This window comes from Condylostylus longicornis, unplaced genomic scaffold (genome assembly GCF_029603195.1).
Source record: "Condylostylus longicornis isolate FDR11 unplaced genomic scaffold, ASM2960319v2 ptg000010l, whole genome shotgun sequence".
Taxonomy (NCBI): domain Eukaryota; kingdom Metazoa; phylum Arthropoda; class Insecta; order Diptera; family Dolichopodidae; genus Condylostylus; species Condylostylus longicornis.
Window position 1 is genome coordinate 18,211,749 of NW_026577979.1, and position 23,226 is coordinate 18,234,974.

Genomic DNA, 23,226 nt, shown 5'->3' on the forward strand with positions numbered 1-23,226 from the left:
AATGAAACCAAAAAAGGATTCTTTAGACTTACATTTTATGGTACTTCAGTGTTGGTTGCTTCAGTGTCGTCTTCTTCTAATATTTTCTCTATAAAATTTTTATTTTTGCCCCTGAATTCTTGGCGTTGTTAATTTGTTAAAAGATGAAGAGAGTAAAATTTTAAAGGAAAAACAATAACAAAAAAGTAAATGGAATTTTATGTTCTTAAAAATAACGGTAAATATTTTTTAAGCCATTCAAGCCATTAAAAAAAAAAAATTAAAAAGAAACGAAAAAAATTAATTTAGAAGAACAAAAAAAAGTGGAAAAATAAAATTTAAAAAACAATAAAATTGTAAAAAAGTATTAAAATAAATTAGTTTTGTTGTTTTTCAATTGAATTTTCACATTACAACGTTTTTTGTTTTTCTTTTTTTACTCTGTAAAATTAAGGAGCGGGCGTTTTAAATTCTCAGACCTGGGTTTTGGTTTTTTTTTTGTTTTACATTCGCGCAAATACACGAATTTTATTTGATTACTCTTTTTTTCTTTCTTTTTGTCTTTTGTTTAAATTTTTTTTTGTTTTTCAAAAATTTTTAACTTTTTTGCCCAAATTTGATGTTCAATGAAAACATTTGATTCGATTGTTTCGATTATAGGTGGAGACCTGATGTTGTTTTTTTGTTTATTTTAAACGTTTACAGTTTAAGTCTGAAAGAGAAAAAGGGAATAAAAAATTAAAATAATTACAATTAATTTAAATTTATTTTTAAAATTGGCAAATTAACAAAGATATTGAAAGGAATAAAAATATCTGATGTGATGAGCACATAGCCGACTGTCAAAAGTATTTTATGAGTTGGCGTAAATGTTACACAAGACTAGTAAGTTTTATACCTAGTGGAATGTAAATTTGGTTTTTAGAAGAGGTTTCCTTTATTCTAGCCCATTTTCAAGAAAAATCAGCAAAACTATAAATTCGGCACGTGTATTGAATGCAGAGCATGGCATGAAAGGCTTTAATTGCTTGCGGGCAGTTAATTTTTCTTAGTAAAACGAATTTTCATCTTTGTCACTTAGAAACCTATTCAATATATCTTTTAAAATTATCAAAAATATAATTTTAGCTAGTAATAAAGGTGCACAAAGCTTTGGCATATTATCCCCAAAAATTGATCAATTCGTGACATGACTGAATCAAACTCAAATATAAAATTTCATTAAACCGTCACTTTAGCCGAAATCGAAATTTACAGGTTCCCAATGGGGCAAACCGAAAGAGAAAAAGACATCTCTAAAACCAAATTTTTTATATTTTCTTATCACGAAGAATTTCATTCCAGTTGAAGCTTCAAAATGTGAAATTTTGTGCCATCACATAACCGCTCTTATTGAATCAAATGTGGCCGGTAAAATGCAGGTGAGTAAAAACTGTAATAAAAATAAAAAAAATGTTGCCTGTAACCTTTTCTTCAATAATTTTTTATTGGTTTTTAATTGAAGTGCTCATAATTTTAAATGGTTTGAAATGAAAGAATTCCAAAAAAGAACAATTTTTAAATTCAATGCAACAAAAAGAAATTTTAAATGATTTATTTGAGTTTATTTGGTTATACCAAGAAAAATAAATTATGTAGGGAAAATTTAAACAAAAATTTTTCAGTGTTTTAGTGACAATAATATTATTTCAAGTATTTTTCTTGAATTTTGTTTAGTTTGGCCCTTCACCAAGCTGTAAAACTATAGCCTAATGCTTGTAATACTATTTCACTGTGGTGTTGAAATCCTTTTTCCACTCTAGTCAAAAGTAAAAAATTTTGTGCTTAAGTCGCCCCTACGGTTTCTAAACTGAAATCAGTAATACTTTACCGCTTTTAATTGGCTTAAAGAATAAAATAATATGTGCCAGCATTTCTCTATTACGAATTATAGTTCAGCGACAAAAAAATTTTATTGATGACCATAAAATTGTGTAGGCATACAATTATTTTTTACATTCTAATTTAAAATTCTGATTTGAATCAATAAGTTGGTTGTGAAAATTGGCCTGCTAATAATTTTGAAACAATGTTGGGGCGTCAATCATTTCTATAATAAAATAGAAACCGAAACATTTTAAAGTTTTTATGTTACTTCAGGCAAATGTAAATAATTGCAAGATATTAATTATCAATTCTATAATTCGTGTTGATTCAGAAATAACTCAAAACGATAATTCCTAAAATTCAATTGAATTCAGACAATGTGGCGAAATGGTATGTAACTTGCCCCAAAGTAAACCTTTGAATATGAATTCTAAAATTTATTCGCTAATTAAGAGCTAGAGTGTATTTAAAAATATATAAATTGGTACGTACAGTTAAGTTATGTAAGGTGTTCTAATTTTAATTAATTTTTCAATTTGCTATCCTGTCAATACGAGTAAGCAGCGCGTCTTCATTTTAAAAATTTATTGCTAAAAAACAAAATAAAATGATGATTTATTTTCAACAAAGTGATGATGACGATGAAACAAACAGAAAAAATTATCGGATGATCCACGACTACTTTTTAAAATGCAACAGCACCCACAATTAAGAATAACTGTATATTTTGATTTTCACAATTTTCATTTTTAAAATTTGTTTTTAAATTTTATTATTCGTACTATTATACTAAAAGAGCTCATTTATGAGAAGGTTTTAATTAAAAATAAATCCAAATTTATCTAGGCATATTTTATGTTAACACAAGAATAACTTGCACTCTACTTGGTATAATGGAAGAATTTGCGAAAATTTAACAATCACATAAATTGTACGTCAGAATCATCTTAAAAGAATTTCAAATAATTGTGCTATAAAATTCATATTTTCTTGTGTTTGTCACACTCGAATAGGTCAATATAACTACAAAAAATATATTTTGCTGCTTATATTCTGTACATTTTTATGTTCGAATTTTAAAACCTAAAATAAAAGTTTGCAATGAAATAGAAAAGAAGAAGAATATTTTAATAAATTTTTCAACCGAAAATAATGCCCATAGTAAAATTTTTCATAATACAAATTTTCGTTACACAATAAAATTTTACTATGTGCTCTTATTTTTATAGTAACGACATCGTATCCTTGTATTTATCCTTAATGAAATACTTATTTTTGTAAAAGCAATGGCCGACTTTGATGACATTTTCTTAATTTCCTATGCTTTAAAATTAACCTTATTTTTTAATAACAAATAAAATTAACAGTTGTTTCAAATTACTTTTACTTATACATAATATTTCTATACAAATAAACATTTTTTTACATATTCTACATAAATATACATATGTGTAAATAGATGTTTTGTATAATGCATGATAAGTCTATGCAGATGTTACTCTTAGTGTATAACGTAATATAAAAATGTCGTATAGTTACTTTGATATTTTGGACAATAATAAGAATTTAATATTTTAGGCAGATAATTAAATTTACTGCTAGTGGTTCATTGAAAATAGATTTTAAATAATTCAACATTTCTATTTTCAGCTTCATAAATTTCTTTTTAGGACCACTTTAAGAGTTATTTGTTTTTCTTAATAAAATACCAGAATTTTTATTTCTTTTAAATATTATGTAAGTAGGAACATCAAAATGTAATAAGATTGCTGAGGAAGAAAATGGTTATACCACTTCGTTTTCATATTCCACTTTTCATATTCTTAAGCTCTTTTCCTAACATTTCAGTTAATTTGAATATTATAAATATGAAGTCGGCCGGAAAACAGAAAGAATTTTTGCAATTAAACGAATAAAGGAAATTCTCCCATATTTATAATATAAATAGGGGCGGAGATAATATGATGATCAATCAAATATTTTGCATCGCCTGTTTCGATTGTACTCACCAGTCGACCCTACGAACGACGGGTTCCTTGAAGTCAGGCGCTAATATTGAATATAATCTAAGGTGGAAGAACTCTGTGGGAGTTACTAATAAGTGCAACATTTTCGGTAAATTCTTTATTAAAGAATTTATAAGAAGTTCTTTCTTATATCCCTAAGAAAATGAAGCCATTAAAAATCACCTTCTAATTTGACTGGAAGCTACAGCTACTATATGAAACAATAATAATGCATGGAATTTTTATCAAAAATTTTTTCAAGTACATGTTAGAAAAATTTATGAGCTTTAATAACATAATTATCTGGAAGTGAATGAAATAGGCAATGCGTATTGAAGTGAATAAATTAAACGGAGAATATTTTCTGAGAACAGCTTCTGAAATGGATTAGCGAAATTCAAATAGAATTTTGACGAACCATGTTTATTAAAAGGCAAAGTTTGGGGAGGAGGGGGGGTCTGTTACGTATCCAATTCTGTAATTCCATAATAAGACTTACAATACTGTAATTCTTTCTCATCCGAAAGAAATTGTACAATGCTTATAATAAGAAATTGTACAATGTTCCGCAAAAACTGTTAGAATTTTCTACAAAAAGCTGTAATATTCGAAGAATGCCGTCCTATATCCAAAAAAACTCGTAAATTTAATGAAGAGTCAACATAATTTGAATGAGTTGTAAAATATTGAAAAAAAATATACCGTATTTACAAATTAAATTTGAAAATCGGTAAGACTTACCAATCACATTTAGCATTTTGCCTTTTTAACTTTTATAAAATTCGATTTAATGGTCGATTTCGTACAGATTATTTTCTCTTCTATTAAATAGCTTTGGTAGTTCAGTTGATATTTCTTTTATTTTTTTCATGGTTTTCTCAGCTCTTGTCATTATAATTCTGTTTTGTCATTTATATTTTATTTAATTCATTTGTCATTCGATTTCGAAAAAAAAAAATGAAAGTCTTAAGTGATGACGAAAACTTTTATGTCCATTTTACCCTCTTCTCATTTATGTTGCTTTTCACAAAAAGCAAAAAAAAAAAGAAATTTTCGTTTTTTCTTTTTAATAAAAATTTCTGCTGAACAGATTTTCTATTTATGTTTTTTAAGTGTTTTTATCTATATACTTACATACATACACAAAGTATTTTATTCCTATATCGGTAAGAACCTATTAAGGACCAATGTTTAAGTATACAACTTAATACACATTTGTGTAGTTGTGTATTGCAATGAATTTTGTATAAAACCAGGTATTCTTGTATTAGTTAAGTAGATTTAAAATAGCCACAGGTTCAATTCAGTTAAATAACATTTTCTATTTCTTTTTTCTTTAATAATTCAGTTTCTTTATATTTGATCATTTCTTTAGAATAAAATGGAGGTAAGCATAAGCATAATAAAATGAAGTTATTTATAATTATATTATTATACCTGCTTATACATATATTTGAACTTATATGTATAACTTTGTGTCACAATAAATAAACGAAATCAAAATGCACTTATGTATGATTTATGAGAACAGTCATAATTGATCTTGTACAGCATGGGATGTGAATACAAATTGAATTTTCAAACGACAACAACTTTCAATATTTTAAAAAATATTTTAGATCAGCTAATAGGGCTTAAACTAAAATTAATATTCGCATATTCAGCTCATCAAAAACTGAAAGTTCTCTTTTCATCTCAAATAATTTAAAGAAAATTGATGTAGAAAAAGTTTTGCCAATTGAATATTTTGAAATTGAGATTAGAAGTTCACATTCAGTTTCTGCACTCATAGTAAGTCCATTTATTTTTTAAGTAATTTAAAAATTTCCATTTATTTTGTAGGAGTGTTATTGTTTTAAAAGTAAAATCTTTGAACTTATTATTCCGTCTATAACTAAGAATTTTTGAACGGGCAAACATAATTTATGGTATAGACCTGTCCGGACAATAACATTTTTACATAACTAGAAAAATACATGCAAACAAAAAGTCGGTTTCTCATCACGAGCATCTTCTTCCATTCCTTTACGCACACTTTGTGTTAGAAAAATTATTTTTTTTTGTCTGTTCATAATTTTGTCCAGACTTCTGGACATTAAGTAAAATCCGTCTTTAGAACTGCTGTACTGACTAGATTTTTAAAATTTATCAAAACTTTTTTGCTGATCAAAACTTTTTAAAATAAAACCTTCACGGATCACTTTTAATTAAATTGTAGGCGTTCTTAATATAATCAATAGGAATTTTTTTTTTTTTAAATAGGAATCCTCCAAAATCATTACAAAATAACAATAAAATGTTTAAAAATAAATTTTTTAATTTCGGATTTTCACAGTAACGCGTTCACCGTCTATATTATGCACGTACGTATATATATAGTGTAATAATATAACGGAATAAATAAATGTAAGCAACAGGATTTTATTTTATACTTTTTCTATTATTTCTGTTTTTACTTTCAACATTTTACCGTAATCTCTTTTAACTGCCACAATAAATTTTATTACTTGAATAAAAACAAAAAAAAAAGAAAGAAAAATTCACTTTTTTTTTAAATTTCCATGGAGTCCTTATAGAAACCAATATTTTTTTTTCTTTTTCATTTTCTTCCAGATAAATGGGTACGCTTGTGTATAGGATGTAGTAATTGAGTATATGACATTGAAAAATAAATAATAATAATGATGATAGCATTAAAGCAATATTAAACAACAGGTAATAGTGTGGACCGGATATTTTAACAATTTTCGAACTTCGAATATTAAATATACCAAAAAAATTGCATTTTTTCAGTGAACTTAAGAAAGAAATATTACGTTTATTATAAAATTTAATAGAGCTATTTAAAGTATCGATAGAGATACTTTAAATAGCTCTATAAAGTATCGATAGAAAATTAAAGAGTTGCAAGTTTCAAAAATGTCATGTAATTTGTATTATTTTTCATTAAATTTTATCAGAATTGTGCAATAGATTATTTTCCATAACCAGGTTCAAGTAATTATTAGCATTGTATTCTCGTAAAATTTAGCAAGATATAGCTGGCAAATATAATCGACAAATAATGCAGATTAATGAATTATAAAAGTAATTACCCAATTATCTGTAATATTCGATATTGACCTCCAACATAAATAGACAATAATAGTATCAATAACTTGCAATACCTAATATAAAAACTACGAGAGGCTGATCACCCTTTACGGTTAACTCAATAAATAAATTGAAACAGCTTGCCTCTAAATATTTGAGCGGAAGACTCTAATCCTAAGTTGACTGTAGTGTGCAACAATAAAGAATCATATAAAACTAGTTTGTATAGTAGTTTATCTAAAATAAAAGCGAGTAACAAATTCGTATCACTAAATTGGTGAACTATTCGTATCACGAAATCACTAAATTGGTGAACATAAATGTGTAAGTGTTACCAGTTCTTGATATTTATGAATACATCACATAATAAAAAATCTTAAAGTTTCTATTTTTACAATTTTAAAAAATTTTAATCTTATATTCAATTAAAATTCTTTTATTGATCCACTCTTTTAATTTATTAAGTAAAAAAAATTAAAAAATTTCTGTTTCAACGAAATATTTGAGAACTTTAAAACAACTTTAAAACAAAACGAATTTTAATAAAAAAAATTTCCCCCAAAAACATTTTTATAAAGCAAATAAACTATACGCTTCGTCGCTTGGGTAATATTAAATTACACTTTAATTTAAAAAGGAAGAATTTAAAAGAAGAAAAAAGCGTGCATTAATGAAATATTTGGAATTCAAGTATGCACACTTTGCATTCGTGCAGGTCCATATTTTAATGATTAACCTTATGGACTGGCATTTGCAATTAAAGAATGTGCAAATAATGAATTGTTTCTCAGAACCCGATTTTGTTCCTTATGAATTTTGTTTGATCAAAATTAATATGAAATCTGATCAATGAATGTTGAATTTATTTTGCTCCCTTAAAAACAATAGAATTCATAACGTTTCAAAGTAAAAGCAGGTTAAAAATGTGGGCTGGATATAGGAACCTATATACTTAAAATAGCTTCCGCTTTTTTGAGAATTCAAAAATAGAATACTTTTCTTTAAAATTTTTTATATTCTTTCATTGGATATGAAACACAAATAGTTCAATAACAGGAAAATGAGCAAAAAAGCATTTTGTTTACAAATCCGATTATTCGTTAAATAATCCTTTATTAAAGAATATCTCAAATTATTTGTTTACTACCGCACTCACCATATTTTATTTACGACTTTTTCTTCATACTTTTTTCATTTGTAAAGTACAAACGTTGAGTTTTCCAACTGTTTACTTATTTTTACAAATTTATTATTGCACAAGCCAATTATTATTGTACTTTCAAGAAAATTTGAAAAAAAGTGTTTATTAGTTATCACGCTCTTCGTCCGTTCGCCCGTCCACTGACATGTTTGAAAAATTTCTACACCTTTGAACATAGGAACCTAAAATTTAGATTTTCATAGATCTTTATTAGAAACTTATTTTCATAGAAGAAAATATTTTCATAGAAGATCTATACCTCCCCCCTTTAAAAATGATATCATTACAAAACCATAAAAATGCCATTTTTTAACTATTTTATTGCAGCGAAATCATAAGCATTTTTAAAATTTTACGAACTTAGAAAAGTTGTGGCTGGCTTTTTCTACCGCACTATAACACACTAAATTCAACTTTAAAAAAACAAAATGGCCGTTGAAATTTACCGTTATATAAAGTCCACTTTTCCCAAATTCTTGATATTATTTTTTCTGGTAGACTGCAGCTTGTTGGAGTCTACAATTTTTGGCGGCTTTTAGACACTAATAAATAGTTTATTTTGTTAGAAGAAAATTTTTTTCAATCTCCACTCCCTCTAAAGTTATCGCCTATCAAAATTTGTAAAAATCGATTTTTTAGCTCTTTATGTTTCTGAAACTGCAAGCTTTTCGAAATTTCTATAAATGCAGAAATCTAACGCTATATGTCATGCCTTCAAAAGATATAATTATTTTTCTTAACTTACGCAATTAACCCTTAAATGCAAGCATTTTGTTAACGTTTCTTTGAATTTTTTTTGGTTTTATTTCAAAAATTGTATGCATTGCGGATCCTAAATGTATGCAATTTTTTAAATACTTTCGTATATGAATGAAACTAATTTTAATAATGTTGTACATAGGTAGATTGCTGTTAAAAGCAGTACTTTTACTTGTTGAATGGAAAAGTACCACATTACAAACCATTGGTTTGATCCAACTTTATTCTTGTTAGTTCCAACAATTTTCACAAATTTTTGTTTAATATTGAAAAACTATTAAATAAAAAACTTTATTTTTACGTAATTTTTCAAGACAACTTTATTGAAATCGTTTATAATCTTTGAAAATTAAATTTTAAGAAAAATGTTCAACTATAATTGCTATTAAAAATAGAAAGTTTTTGTTTTACAATAAATTTATTGTTTATAATTGTACGGAATGATTATTGAATTGGACATTTTTTTATTCGTTTTAAATTTTATATAAAAGGAGAAGTGCGAATCGATTTAAAGCGATAAATTGAAATTGGATAAAATAGAACGATGCACTTTTAAATTCTGTTTTGAAGCTTTTATTTTTGTTGGAACGGATGTGATTCAGAAAAGTACTTGAAGGTAAACTCAAATGACGCAGAATTTTCTAAAAATCCGCATATTTTGGATACGACATTAGGATTTCACACTTAGTTGCATATTAAAATTTTCCCAATTTCTGATAACCTAAGACTTAAACAATAGTATATGGTAAAGAACTTATTAATGAATGGGAAATACAAAGTATGAAAAATTAAGTGTCATATTTGATATTTTTCCAGAGTAATGTAACAAATTTATCGGATTTAAGCGTATGAAATTTTTTATAAACTACGTTTCATACTTTTTTTAAGGCAAAAATTTAAATTCACTTAGAAAAACTTATAGTGATATTAATTCATTTGTTTCATATTAAATAACTAAAAGCATTTAATTTTCCCTTAATTACAAATAAATTGTGTGAACTAAACAGATGGTAGAATATTTCTAGAAATTTCAATTATAAGAAATATAATAGATTCAGTTTAACTACGCATGCCGATACAATCTGGATATTAAATATGATCTAAAAATATAGTAAGATAATGTGAATGTGCTGCACTATTTAATTTTTAATGGGAAAAATATCGAAATATATGCAAAATTTATCTAGCCCACTTGTTTTAATTTCTTATTTTACTTCGTAGAATCCGATTGTATATTTGTTGAGAAAATTATACCTGAAGTATATACGATTTTTATTGGTGACTAAAAGCGAGGAATAGAGTGTCTATACCCTATAACAATAATGTTATAATTGTTTGTATTTTATGCTTGAAATTTAAAAATTAAAAGTCAAAAACAGAGAGTTATTTGTAGTATATGAACTAATTTTCATATCTTACTTTGAAAAAATAATGAAAGGGGCCACAGAAAGAGAGAGTTAAGTGGCATTTATTTTTTCAAAAAAACTCGGTATTTTAATCCTCCGAATTATAAGAAAATTATACTTTATAAGTCCGTCTTTTCTGATGTGTTTGTTGCCAAGGGGACTTGAAAGCCGAAATTCCGCTTATTGAACTACACTCTAATTTTTGTGGGTATTAAATTTTAATTAACTATTTCAAATACTATTTTTGTAAATTATGTTGTCCTTCATTACATCTGTAGCAATAAGCGATATTAACTGTATAATACCTATTGTATTGCTAACACCTTCTGGTAAGGCGATGTTTCGAACAGAAGCGTCGCATTAAACTTTACCAGAAATATTATTTCAAAATTTAAATTTGATTCTAATCAGTCCCATTCTATAATTAAATCTTAAAAATAATAAACGCAATATTGAAAATCTTTACGTTTTTGCATAAATTATTTGAGATCAAATTTCTATGAGAACACCTTCAATTGGAATTTATTTGAGAAAACCTTCAAAACTGGATAGAATTCGACTCCCACATACAAAATGTGGAATATAATTATATCATTTTAAAAGTCTACAAAATTAACACATTTCATCTCTTTTTTCATGTTAATTTTGTACATATTTACATATGTAGATTTATATATACAGAAAATAAAACAATTTATCAGAAATTAATAATTAATTTAATGCATTTCTCACATTAATTTAATTAAAATTCATTATATTTTTGCACGCCATCATTTCTTATTCTATTGAAATTGGAGCAAAAAGAAATAAATTAATTTTTCACTACCATTACTCACATAAGTCAATACAAACTTACATACATAAAAATACCATGGTCGTCTGTATGAAAAAGAAATTCAGAATGTATTGAGTGCGAGAATTAACTTTAAAAAAAAAATTGAATGAAAAGAATACGAGATACAAAATAACAAGGGGATCTGAATAATCTATAGAAAAAGGATAAAAATAGAAAAATATTGTTATATAAAAAAAGAAGAAAAAATTTATTTTTCAATAAAAATTTAAATTTAATTTTACCATAAAGTTTTTATTTTCGTTCCGACTTTTAAGACAGTGAATGTTATATAGTCACAATTGTGAGGGATTCATTTCTTAAAATAAGGAAATTTTTGAATAAAACTGGGTAACTGGAAATTGTTGTCGTGGAATATAACGACGAATAATCCAATAGAAAGAGAATAATATATTGTGTGACAATGAAGTATAACACGAGTTATGATTATGAATTTTCCGGAGAGATTTCGAAATTTCAAACTGTTGCACTGGAAAATTTAAATTTCGGCTTGAAGCCACTATACTGTTAAAACTGTTTTGAAGGTTTGTGATTGAAATGTAAAAATTCTCTCATTCAGTAATTGTATTCCCGAAACCTGGAATTTTCTATAAGTAGAAAATTTCAGGTCCAGAAGCTGTTATAAGTAGAACAAAATTATTTCAGTCTTTCCAATTTATTTTTTGTAGGAAATCCTGCTCACATATTAAGGCGTGTATTGTAGTCTTTTAATTCAAAATTTACTCAAAAGTATTGTATCCAGAATATATTTATTATTAAATTATTTAAAATCGAATTTACTCGTGTCTGTCCGAAATTAACAAAATGCTTATGTTAATAAAGAAATTTTTATAATTTTGGTTATTACTTTAGATTTAGCGGTATCATATCAATATTGAAGATGAAAGGCTTGTAAGCATGTGTAGACCATTTTCTCCAACCCCCAACTCTTTCAATAATGGCATTAATTGTATGCTTAAACTATGCTTGGGCCAGTTCTTTTACAGCAATAGCAGTACGTATTATACTTTTTGTTGTTTCTTGTTATTTCAGATTTCTTCATTTTTAATTTTTTTTTACATATTTACTAACCTTATTCTCTCGTTTAGAAAATATTGTATTGTGTATTGAAAATGTTCCTAAATTAGGCACTTAAGTGACGCTTAAGAAACACTGAAATTGATGCTGAAAATATCGTCGTTGGAGATTGTCGGCATCAATACGTTTTGGTTTTAAATAAAAAATGCTGCAATTATGTAAGGCCATGAGTAAAATTTTCAAATAAATTTTCAAGCAATCAAAAATCCATTGTTATAATAGCAAAAATGTTGAAGAATAATTAGTCAATTCAATAAAAAATATCTTCGAATTTTATAATATTTGAAAAAACTCATTTGTATTTTGAATATTCGGCATGTCAATTTACTGAGTTCGCAATTTTAATTGCATATTGTATACGAAAGTCTCTATGATTACGAAAAATATTTCTTCAAGCGTATTTCCTTTTTCTGGTGTGCTTCATATTTGCACTTACGAAAATGCGTTCAATGAAAGGCAAATTCAAAAAAAAAAAATGGTATTTTGTACGAAAAGTACAAATAGTAGGAGGTAATTGTTTTATTTTCGAAAGAGCGTTGATTGAAAATGAAATTATTATATAAAAGCAAGATAAACATTCAAATTGTTTTTGTTTTTAAAGAAGTGTGACAAAGGAAGCGATCAATATTTTCAAAATACAAAAAAAAAAAACAAAAACTATAAAAATTTTACTAACCCTTTTAAAGCCCAAAAGGAATAAACAAAAACAAAAAAAAATAGCCCACACGATTCATAAAAAGCATAAAAAGCCATTAAGAATCACATAAGTAAGGCAAAAAGTTATGAATGCGTGAAAATCTATTACTCAAAAAGTGTACATTCATAAATATATTACCATAAAATTTATGCTCACATTCACACATAGTCAACACAAAAGATGTGAAAAATAATAATAATAAAAAAAAAGGATATTGCATCAATTTCCAATATGTTTTTGTTTTGTTATTTTTTATACAACCTTTTTTTTTGTATGTGCTTTTTTTAATATGAGGTCAAGTGGAAATTTCTATGCAAATTAAAGTGTTATTCAAAAGGGTCCTTGAGGATTTATACTTATTTAAATTATAAATAAAAGCAAAATATTACGTAAGAAAAAATGAGAAAAAAAGGATCGAAGTAAGTAGGAATTCTTGTTAATCAGTCGTATATATAGTTTCTCTTCGCAACTACTCTGCAAAAAGTTGAATTTAGAACTGAATTCTAAATTACAATTTTATTCCGAAACTTTTCATTATTTCATTGTTGCAAGATCTATTCTGCATATACTGTGATTGAAACACTTAGATCCTATTTGATCCTAATATAACGCAAAATTTTCTGAAGGAATTTCCATGATCGGTAGTATTTTTATGGAATATTCATCGTAAACGTAGGGGTTAGTAGAATAATTGAAAATCTCTCCAGGCTCAAGTGTGTTTATATATTTTAACGAATTTAACGGAATGATTGGAGTAATTTTTTTGAGTTACCAAGCAAATGCATGTTCAATTCCATTAAATCACAAAATTTATATTTCTTTTTCTTTTTCTAAACAAAAGTGATGAGGAATTTTATAAAATTTTAGTATTAATAAAAGTAATTTCCGATGCAAACCATATTTTGAAAATAAATCTTGCTATAAATCCTTTTTAATTGACAGTTACTTTTCTGTAATAACGCGTACAATATACAAATATATACACAGTACAATATATCTTCACAAATCTGTGTATATATGAGGACCTGTGTATATAAATTTAAATATTATCAGTTTTTACTGAATTCTACCGATTTTTCTATAGATTTTTTCTTTCAATCTACACTTTTATTACTATCTAAAGTTCTTTTATTAAATTAAAAAAAAAAACAAAAACAAAAACTGTTATATTGGAATTATATAGGAGATTCCTCAATAAACCGGCACGAAATTTTTGAAAATTATTAAAATCCATGTTAGCGTTAAAGACACGTCTTATATGAGAATGGTTTAAAAAAGCACTCGGGTAATATACAAAGTCATAGCTGAATATTTTTAAATCCATAGAAAACAGCAGAAAAAAATAAATTCAATTTCATTATTTTGAAAATTTTAAGAACAAAAATTATTTACCATTTTCAAATACTTATATTTTGTTGAACGACAGCAGGATTAGATTGCAAAAGAATTAGAATTCAAATTCATCTACAGAAACTTAATATTTAAACTTCTTATACAAATCTATAACAATATATTATGAGATCAATTCTGTAAGAACAAGTCCTGTACAAATGCGTTATAATTCAGAATAAATGATATTTTAAAAACTAGCACGGATATAAGAGTATATATGACAATTGTTTCTGGTCCCGGGAAATCATTACTCTCAAATAAGAGGCAATTAATAAAAATATTAATGCAATTAATAATTTATTGAAATTACTTACATTTAATTACAAATATTTTTACCTTAACCTTGAACGTATAGAAAATTATTTTTTTTAATAAAAAATTTAAATTGATAAAGAATTGCCCACAATCTACGCATGCTTATTTTTTCCCATTATCAAAAAAAAAATTCGTATTCCTTTGTGGCAGGATTATTAAATTTCAACGAATAGTATTAATTTCAAATTATACAGATGAAATAAAAGCAATTCATTTTTTTTATGAGGAATTTGATTTTTTTTTTGCATATTCAATAGGTTTTTACAACGTTCCTTTAGAATTTACTTTTTTTTTATTTTACAAAATGTAAACTAAATATCAAAGGAAAAGCGGAAAGTTATTAATTTTCGGTTATTATTTTTTAAATACTATGGATTCGTATACATTAAAGGTACGGTCCTTTAAATGCTCAAGAAAGATACTCTTAAATGTGAGGGGTGCGGTAATTTTTACCATTGCTAGTAAAGGTACCAAAAATTTTGTAAAATTACTAAATAATTATCAAAATCGAACTTTAATATTTCAAGTAATGCAGAATAATTTTAAAAATTTTGAAGGAATCTCAAGTTTTCTCGCAATTAATATAATTGATGCCAAATTAGAAATATGTTAGTTTTGAAATAAATTGTCCCTTAATAATCAATTTTTAAAGAAACAATATATTTTCTTATGTCAAGTCCAGAGAAGCCAAGTATGTAGAATATCCGTAAAGTTTTCTTTGAAATTAATTGAAATAAATATTGTTCGTATATGGTAAGATAAATTCTGTTACATAGTGACTCATTTTAAGCCCACAAAGGAATTCATACGTATAATAAAGTTAAAGTTATTGTGTCTTAAAGTTATTAAAATTTTTAACTGAAAAATAAATCCCAGTCAGTTGAATGGATAAAAAAGATCTTAAAAATTTAAGATAAATAAAATAAAATTTAGTCATAAATAAAAGATCTTTATTTATGACTAAATTAAAACTACTTATGAATTTTAATTATTCTAGTGACTCTGCAATAAGTTTAAATTTATAAAGCGTTAATAGCCAACATTAGAGTTCTTTAAGTCAAACCTATTCAATAGCTCCATATAAAAAATATTCCAGTAAATTAATTTAAAAAAAAAATTAACTTAATCTTTATATTTCTCCCTTATACTACAAAACCCTATACCTATTAAATTTTTACATAAACAACACAAATTCAAAGAAAGAAACAAGAAAAAGAAGAAAACTGAGTGGCAAACAAGTAAGTAAGCACAATTAACAGTTAGGTAAAGTCTGACATTTCTTGTCAATAAAATTATTAAGACATGATCAAAGTTCAACAAGTTGTCAAATTTGTTTTTTACCTTCCTTCATCAAGCATTTTTTATTATTCTCTTTTCTCTTTTAAAATTAAAAACAAAAAAAAAAAAAACTCTACTGAAAAATAATGCAGGAAATTTGGCTTCAGGAAAAGTGAACAAAATTTTAAAAAATTGAAAAAAAAAAATCGGGAAAATAATAAATTTGAAATTCTACTTGAACAAAAAAGTATTGAATTTCTTTTTCATTAAAATTTCTAAAAGAGGCGCTCTTAGGCAGTTATTTTTAACCATTCGCTGCAATATTGAACTCTAAAAATGGTACATGTAATCGGACATTTTTTAAAATACTCCTATTTTTTTTTTCAAAATGGTTGTTAATCAAAAGTATTTTGGTAGAGTTTTGAAATCAATAAAATTTATTTTTGTATAATGGAAAATTTTCATTAAAAATATTACAAGTGGTGCATAGAAGTTCAAAATTTCAAGTATATTGTGCGCATAAAAGTGAAACACTCAAATTGTTTTAATTTTTAGCAAATTTGATGCAACAATGAATTTAATTTTTATTTTAATGGTATAGAATAAATGTGATATTGATTAAAAACAAAAGGTTAATCTCTGGTACATCAGTACTAGAAGCAAATTTAGCACTAAAAACTCTCATTAGAATTATGAAGGGGATCTTCATACTGATTATTCCTTTAATTCAATCCTATAATTTCATGCACATTTGCTATCCAATAAATTTTTTTTAAAACCAGCAAAAGACTTTTAAAATTTCTGGCTCTAATACTGTAGATGCGCGACTATTACTGGAAAAACATTTTTGACTTTATTCCGTCATTACTAATTTCGAAAAATTATTGATATTCGAGTCCTATATTTGCGCACTTATAGGTTAAGCACACATAATATTCAATTAATGGAACGTATTTTAATTTACGAAAAATTTAAAATTAAAATTCAAAGTCAATCATAATTTTTTGTTTTAATGTCATTATTGGAAAAAAAAATATTTTCATCATCAATTTGTTCAATGTCATTTTCATTTTTTAATATGAATTTTTCTAGATATGTAGCTAATTAATGATAAGGTATGTGAAGTACTTAGATAAGCAATATTAATATACACTTGGATAAAACAAAATCCCATGCTTAAGGTGAAGAAAACAAAGAGATATGTAAGTAAAATAAAACCGTAATGAAAATGAAAGACCATATTAAATTTTTTAAGCTTAACAAGATAAGTATTTAAATTTAACAGAAGGCAGTTCAGTATTCTGATTCATTTGGGTATAGATGAATTTTTATGTATTTCAAATGAAAATGGTTTCTCAGGAAGGAATAAAATGTAAAGCCTTAATTTCGGCGTTTTGCTAGTAATTTCAGGAAATTAAAGTTTTTTTTATATTAGTTGTAATTGGAGAATATCATAGCGATATATAGCGTTAACTTTTACTCAAAATTTCATAAAACTAGAAAATTTGCATATTTTTAGGGGGCCGTAAATTGTATAACAGATGAGAATACAATGTAAAAGAAAGATAAAGAGCAAATTATCACAAAACTAATCGTTTTACTTTTATTTAGCGATCCAAACAAATTTAGAAGCTGTTCTAGATGGGGAATATATAGAGTGAAAAGGAATATATATCCTCCTGAATTTTGAATGACTGAAGAGAATAATTTATAATATTATAGAAACAATTCGTGGTTTATCATATTGTTCCTTTTCCTCCGACAATATTTCAATGAGACAGAAAAATATTGTTTCTTCCGAAGGTGATAAATAATACGTCTAATAGTTTGCATTCCTAAGTATGATTCGAAATCAATAGTGTACTTGAAGTGACTTTCATATAGAAATATACTTTTGAATGACCCCGCTTGGAAACACTGGATTAAACAGATTGAAAATTGTAACAGAAAAAAAATAACCTGTATATATGCTTTACGTATTGTCAATGATAGTAAGTAGAAAGTAATTAAGAAAAGGTTGGCCTCAATTTAGTATTTTGTTTAAATCAATTTTAATGGCACTTGGATTTTATGAAACTTTTGAAACTACTGTCCTATAAGTCACATTGGCACAATATTTCCAATGGAGCATTTTTCATACAGGCAACATAATTTTCATAACAGATCAAGAAATATCAAAAGATTAAAATTTAAGAAAGCAAAAAAAAAAGTATTTTTCAAATATTTTAAGAAAAATTTCAAACAAAACTTTTTTTTTTTATTTTTTATTTCCAACAGGAAACTGAAAGATACACAAAAGTTAAAGTAACGATGATAGCAGATTGTATTAAAATTTCACACAAAGTGTTCAAATTATACTCAATCATCATTCCAACTAAGCAATCATAAAAAAATTCAAAAAAAAAAATGAAAAATAAAAAAATATCGTAGAACTTTAGGAACGTGACTATTAAGTTAAAAAGACAATAAAACTTTATTTTTCCGAAGTATTATTCTCTCACAAAAAAGAGAAGGAAAATTATAAAAAATAGAAGAAATCAGTAGAAAAATAACTAGAAAACTTTCAATGTCAGTCAATTTTTTAATAAATTTTCTTTTAGAACTTTTCTTATTTTCTAACACTTTAAAAAAATCCAAGTTCTTATAGTTTTGTTTTTGTTACTCCTTCCTTAGAGTTAAAAACAAATTTGAAATATATAGAAAAACTTGTACGATTAAAGATTATAATAAAAATAAAGGAAAAAGATTTTTTTCGAATTTCTTATAAATGCAATTATTATCCTTAAATAGTAACAAAAAAAAAAGAAAAAAAATAATCAAAACAAGAACAGAAAATCAAACAATTTTAATTTTTTCTCATTATTTGTGTTGATGAGAATGTGTTAAAAGTCAATTAAAAAGATATAAAGTGTAAATTACACCGACACATTCCATATATGACATATACATTTTTATATTGAACAACACTTGCATTTGAGATGTAGGAGGAGACCAACGAAATCTCGAGAATATTTTGACTTAAAATTTTTCTTTTGTTACTTGCTCCGTTTAAAATTTTTATGCATTTTGAAAGTTACTGAAAATTTGATTTTTTCTCAATTCCCCACAAAATTGTTATAGAACAAATACGTAGAAGTAAAAATGCCCAATCTCCCTAGTAGTTACTTTTACAATTTAAAATGTCCAATCAAAATAAAATAGAGTTGAGTCAAACTAGCTACTACATTATTTAAACATGTTTTGTTCATATATCAAATTCTACGTAAAACTATTGCATACATTTAAGGATAAGAAAAAACAAACTGAAAGAAGCATTTGAAAAAGCTCTATCGGGAAATATAAGATATTGTGAATTCGAATTTTACGAACTTCGAGGGGCGATAACATGAAAGTGGATCGAGAATGAAAAAAATTGTCTGTTAAGAACATAAATTTCAAACACCTACAGGCTGTGGCATATCTAGGGGGCGGGGAGGGGCGGTAGGTGCGGTATGCTCCGGACGGCACTTACCTTGGGGCGGTATTTTTTATATTTACTTATAGTTGTAAAAAGCAACTTATTATTAACAATTTAACAAACAAATTATTATTACAAAAGCAAACTATTATAAGTTTAATATTTGGTTTATATAAATTTTGATGAAAGCTAGAAGAGTAAATATTATATAAATATGTTTACGAGTGCATACAAATGTGCATATATGTCTAAAAAAATTTGCTCTGTGTATTAATTAATATTGATTAAATAACTTAATAATTTATTTATGTGTATTAATTTATAAAAACCACCATTTGATTGACTTATAATAGAAAGGGTGGAGCCGATCGGCCCGGACAATAGAGATCGGCCCGGGAAGCAAAAGTTTTAGGCACGCCACTGTCTACAGCTTATCCTCTAGAAGACAACCGGTATCAAAAATTGGAAAAAAACGAATTTGAAATTAAGGTTATTTTAATGGCTTGTTTTTTTTAAAACTTAATAAATTTTTACGCGGTAGAAAAAGCTCACCACCGTTTTTTTGCATTTGCAGAATTTAAAAAATGTTTTTGATTTGCTCACATGTACATATAAAATTTGGGCTTTCTATTTTGCAAGGAAGTTTTGTAAACACATCCACAAACGAACAGACGGACGGACAGCGTGAAATTCATAAGCATTCAAAAGATAATTTAACTATTTAAAGCCAATAAATTTTTAAAACATTTTTACTTATTTGTAGCCCAGATTTCAACCAAAATTTCAGATGTAATCCTCCTATTGTACTCAGTGAAAATGAGTGTAAAAAACTTAAAACAATTGTAAATAAATTTTTTATATTTCATTTTAATTAAAATTTTTTTATCTGTGCCTTTTTCAAATAAATTTTTTATATTAAAGGTGTTAAGGTTTTTTTATGAAAGGCAATAATAAAAATCCCTCCTTATTAACAAGGATTTAAAAGGTTTTTTTTCTTTTGTTTTATTGTGTCTGTCGCATTTCCTTCATTTTCAATTATGGAGAAGCCTTAAGAAAACAGCAAATTTATTAAGTGTTAAAAGGCATTCACAAAGAGGGACAATAAACTTTATATTTGGGCAGAGAGGATATATATCTTTCTCATTCTAAGTTATAATTAAATAAGTCTAAGAATGTACCAAAACTTTTTTATATTCTCAAGGTTTTCTCTCTTACATGGACTATAATTGTTTGCCAACTAATTTTAAATGAAGTAATAATGATCGAATTCTGATATAAGAAAATTAAATTATGTAATTCTGATGTGTAGTGGAATTTCAAATTATTCCTACTTCGCTCCTGGGAGGAGTATAGGGCTGGTGCACTATATGAACACCAGTTTTTTAGGTCACTGAGTAAATAAATAAGTGATGAACCTACCATAGTTTTATGTTGATTATTTAAAGTTATTGATTTTTGTATTTTATTTTTCTGGTATTTTTTTAATATTGGATGTTATTGAAATATGGCAACTAGTGAGTATGTGAGTATATATAATATTGAATATAATTTTTATAGTGGCCTGACTGGGCTTTAAACCCGAGACTCTTCTGTTAAAGGATCAGTGCAACAACCACTGCACCATTGTTCAGGTAATTCAAATTGGGGATTTGATTAAATAATGGGGATTTCAAATTAAAGAATACTAATACTAACCAGAAATAAACAAGAGTTTGACACTAGGAGATTTTTTTGAAATTCTTTATACAAATTATGTTTTTCAAGCAATATAATATTAAAATTTTTTTTAGGTTTATCAAGATTTAAGAAATCGCCAGAAATTTCCTTTTTGCAACAAGTTAACTTTTAATACAGATGACCATATTTCTTAGGCCCCATTTACACATTATACGTATCATAAATAACTTAATATAGGTTATATAACACACATATACACAATATTTTATGCTTTTTGCAAAATTACTTAAGGTTGATACTTTCTTTCTCTTCTATACCCATCCGAGATACATTGGGGTTTTTTTATGTATACCATTTGCTAGACCGCAAAAATACCCATATAATATTCGCTTCCGTATTTTTATGTATTGTACTTAACAACAATATGGAGATCCCCTTTGGTCTTTTAAAATCATATTAGTCACTCTACATAAAATTTTTTTTATATATTAAAGTTGTTATATGCAATAAATTTTAATATATTATATTGCAACATTAAAAATGCTTTTATGAATGTGTTTTATGAAAATCTGAGGATCGCATAAATAAAATATTACATTTCGGGGATCCTCCCCCCGAATAATAACAAAAAAAAAAGGAATTGTTTAATATTCTAGTTAAATACTTTATTTCTATAATAGTAGAGTTTTTATGTATAAGTGTAAAAATTTTTAAAAAGGACAAGATTCAGAAAATATGGTGAAATGAAAATGAGTGAAAAACTCTCCAAAAAGTTTGATATTAAAGTTTTGTAAACGCAATGAATTTATTATTAAAATTTTCTGCTCCGGAAAATTAACAATGTGAAATTTTATTGGTACTTGTACAAACTTTTTCATATGTGTATGACTTCAACTATTATTAATAATAATGTCACGATTCAATGGAATTTATATTAAGATTTTTAAAATTTGTGACTCATAATTGTCTGATTCAGTTACATTCGTGAATATTTTTTAATGAAAAAAATTTGAAAATTCTGAAATACTTGACTTATTAAAACATTTAATACACAATAATTAATAAAATAAATATATGGTAATATTGGTAATATGAAAATTTTTTTTAGTGTGACATTTAAGCATTTAAACTCACAAAAAGTTGGCAACAAAAGTCTCAGATTTTATCATGGACGCTAAAGATTCAATTAAATTTTCCATTACCTCCACGAACCCATTACCTCTGTTTTATACAAAGTGTTGTGTTGTTACATAGATATATAAATTAAAAAAAAGTATACATTTATTTTAGAAAATTCGAATTTTCGAAGACGCCGGAGTTACAGTGTTTTTTGACATATTTAAAAAATCTGATGTTAATAGTACATAACAAAATCGCATTGTTAAGTGTTGTATGATAGTTTATTATAAAGAGCGAGCCAAAGTTTATTTTTTTAAATTTTATCAATGGGGGTAAGTAGCATTTTGTCAAAATACAATATAAATTTGGTTCTTATATCCTTAATTGGCTGATAAGTTTCATTTATTAAATTTGAAAAAATTCCGTCACTTATTTCGTTAGATGTAATAAAAATTGTAAAATCTTCTCGTAATGAAAGATCTATTTCCAAATCCCGATATTCCCGAAATATAGTCTTATTGTTAGAATATAAGTAAACTAAATTCTAAGGAAATTGATTGAATTTTTCTCTACATAAGAACAACAATGCAAATTAAGCCGTAGTAACTCACTTGCACACATCTGATTACTCCAAAAAGAAAGAAACTTGTTATATTGTCACACGAAACTTATATAAAATTTTAAGAAAATCTGTTAAGTATTTCTTGTATATGATTAAAAGTCGATGCGCAGTAAAGCTCCAATTGCTCGAAAACTTACATATTTCAAAAGTTTATTACACCGCCCCATTTCCGAAGTAAATTCAGATTTAAGTTTTCATATAAACTGAGTTGAATAAAACTTGAGATATACGAGCACACAGGAAGTTTGAAAAACTAGATTGAGATTTTTTTAAAAATACTTTATTTACGTTTTCCTAATCAATTAATTTCCTCTATTATATGCACGGCAGTGGATAAAAAATGATGAATTCACATACACGTATAAACAATATATTTTACAACTTGTCCCTAAAAGTATGCAAAACAAAAATATATAGCAAACAACAATA

General features: G+C 25.9%; 1 protein-coding gene across 4 annotated transcripts in view; it reads right to left on the reverse strand.

The window, feature by feature from the left end:
• The window catches only part of LOC129619032 (uncharacterized), a 107,005-nt gene extending 106,482 nt beyond the window's left edge, over positions 1-523 (reverse strand). For all 4 annotated transcript variants that reach the window (XM_055534103.1, XM_055534102.1, XM_055534101.1 and 1 more), the window contains exon 1: positions 33-523. The gene's annotated coding sequence lies outside the window, so the exon portion shown is untranslated. The remainder of the gene's footprint in view (positions 1-32) is intronic.
• Between the last annotated feature and the right edge of the window lie 22,703 nt (positions 524-23,226).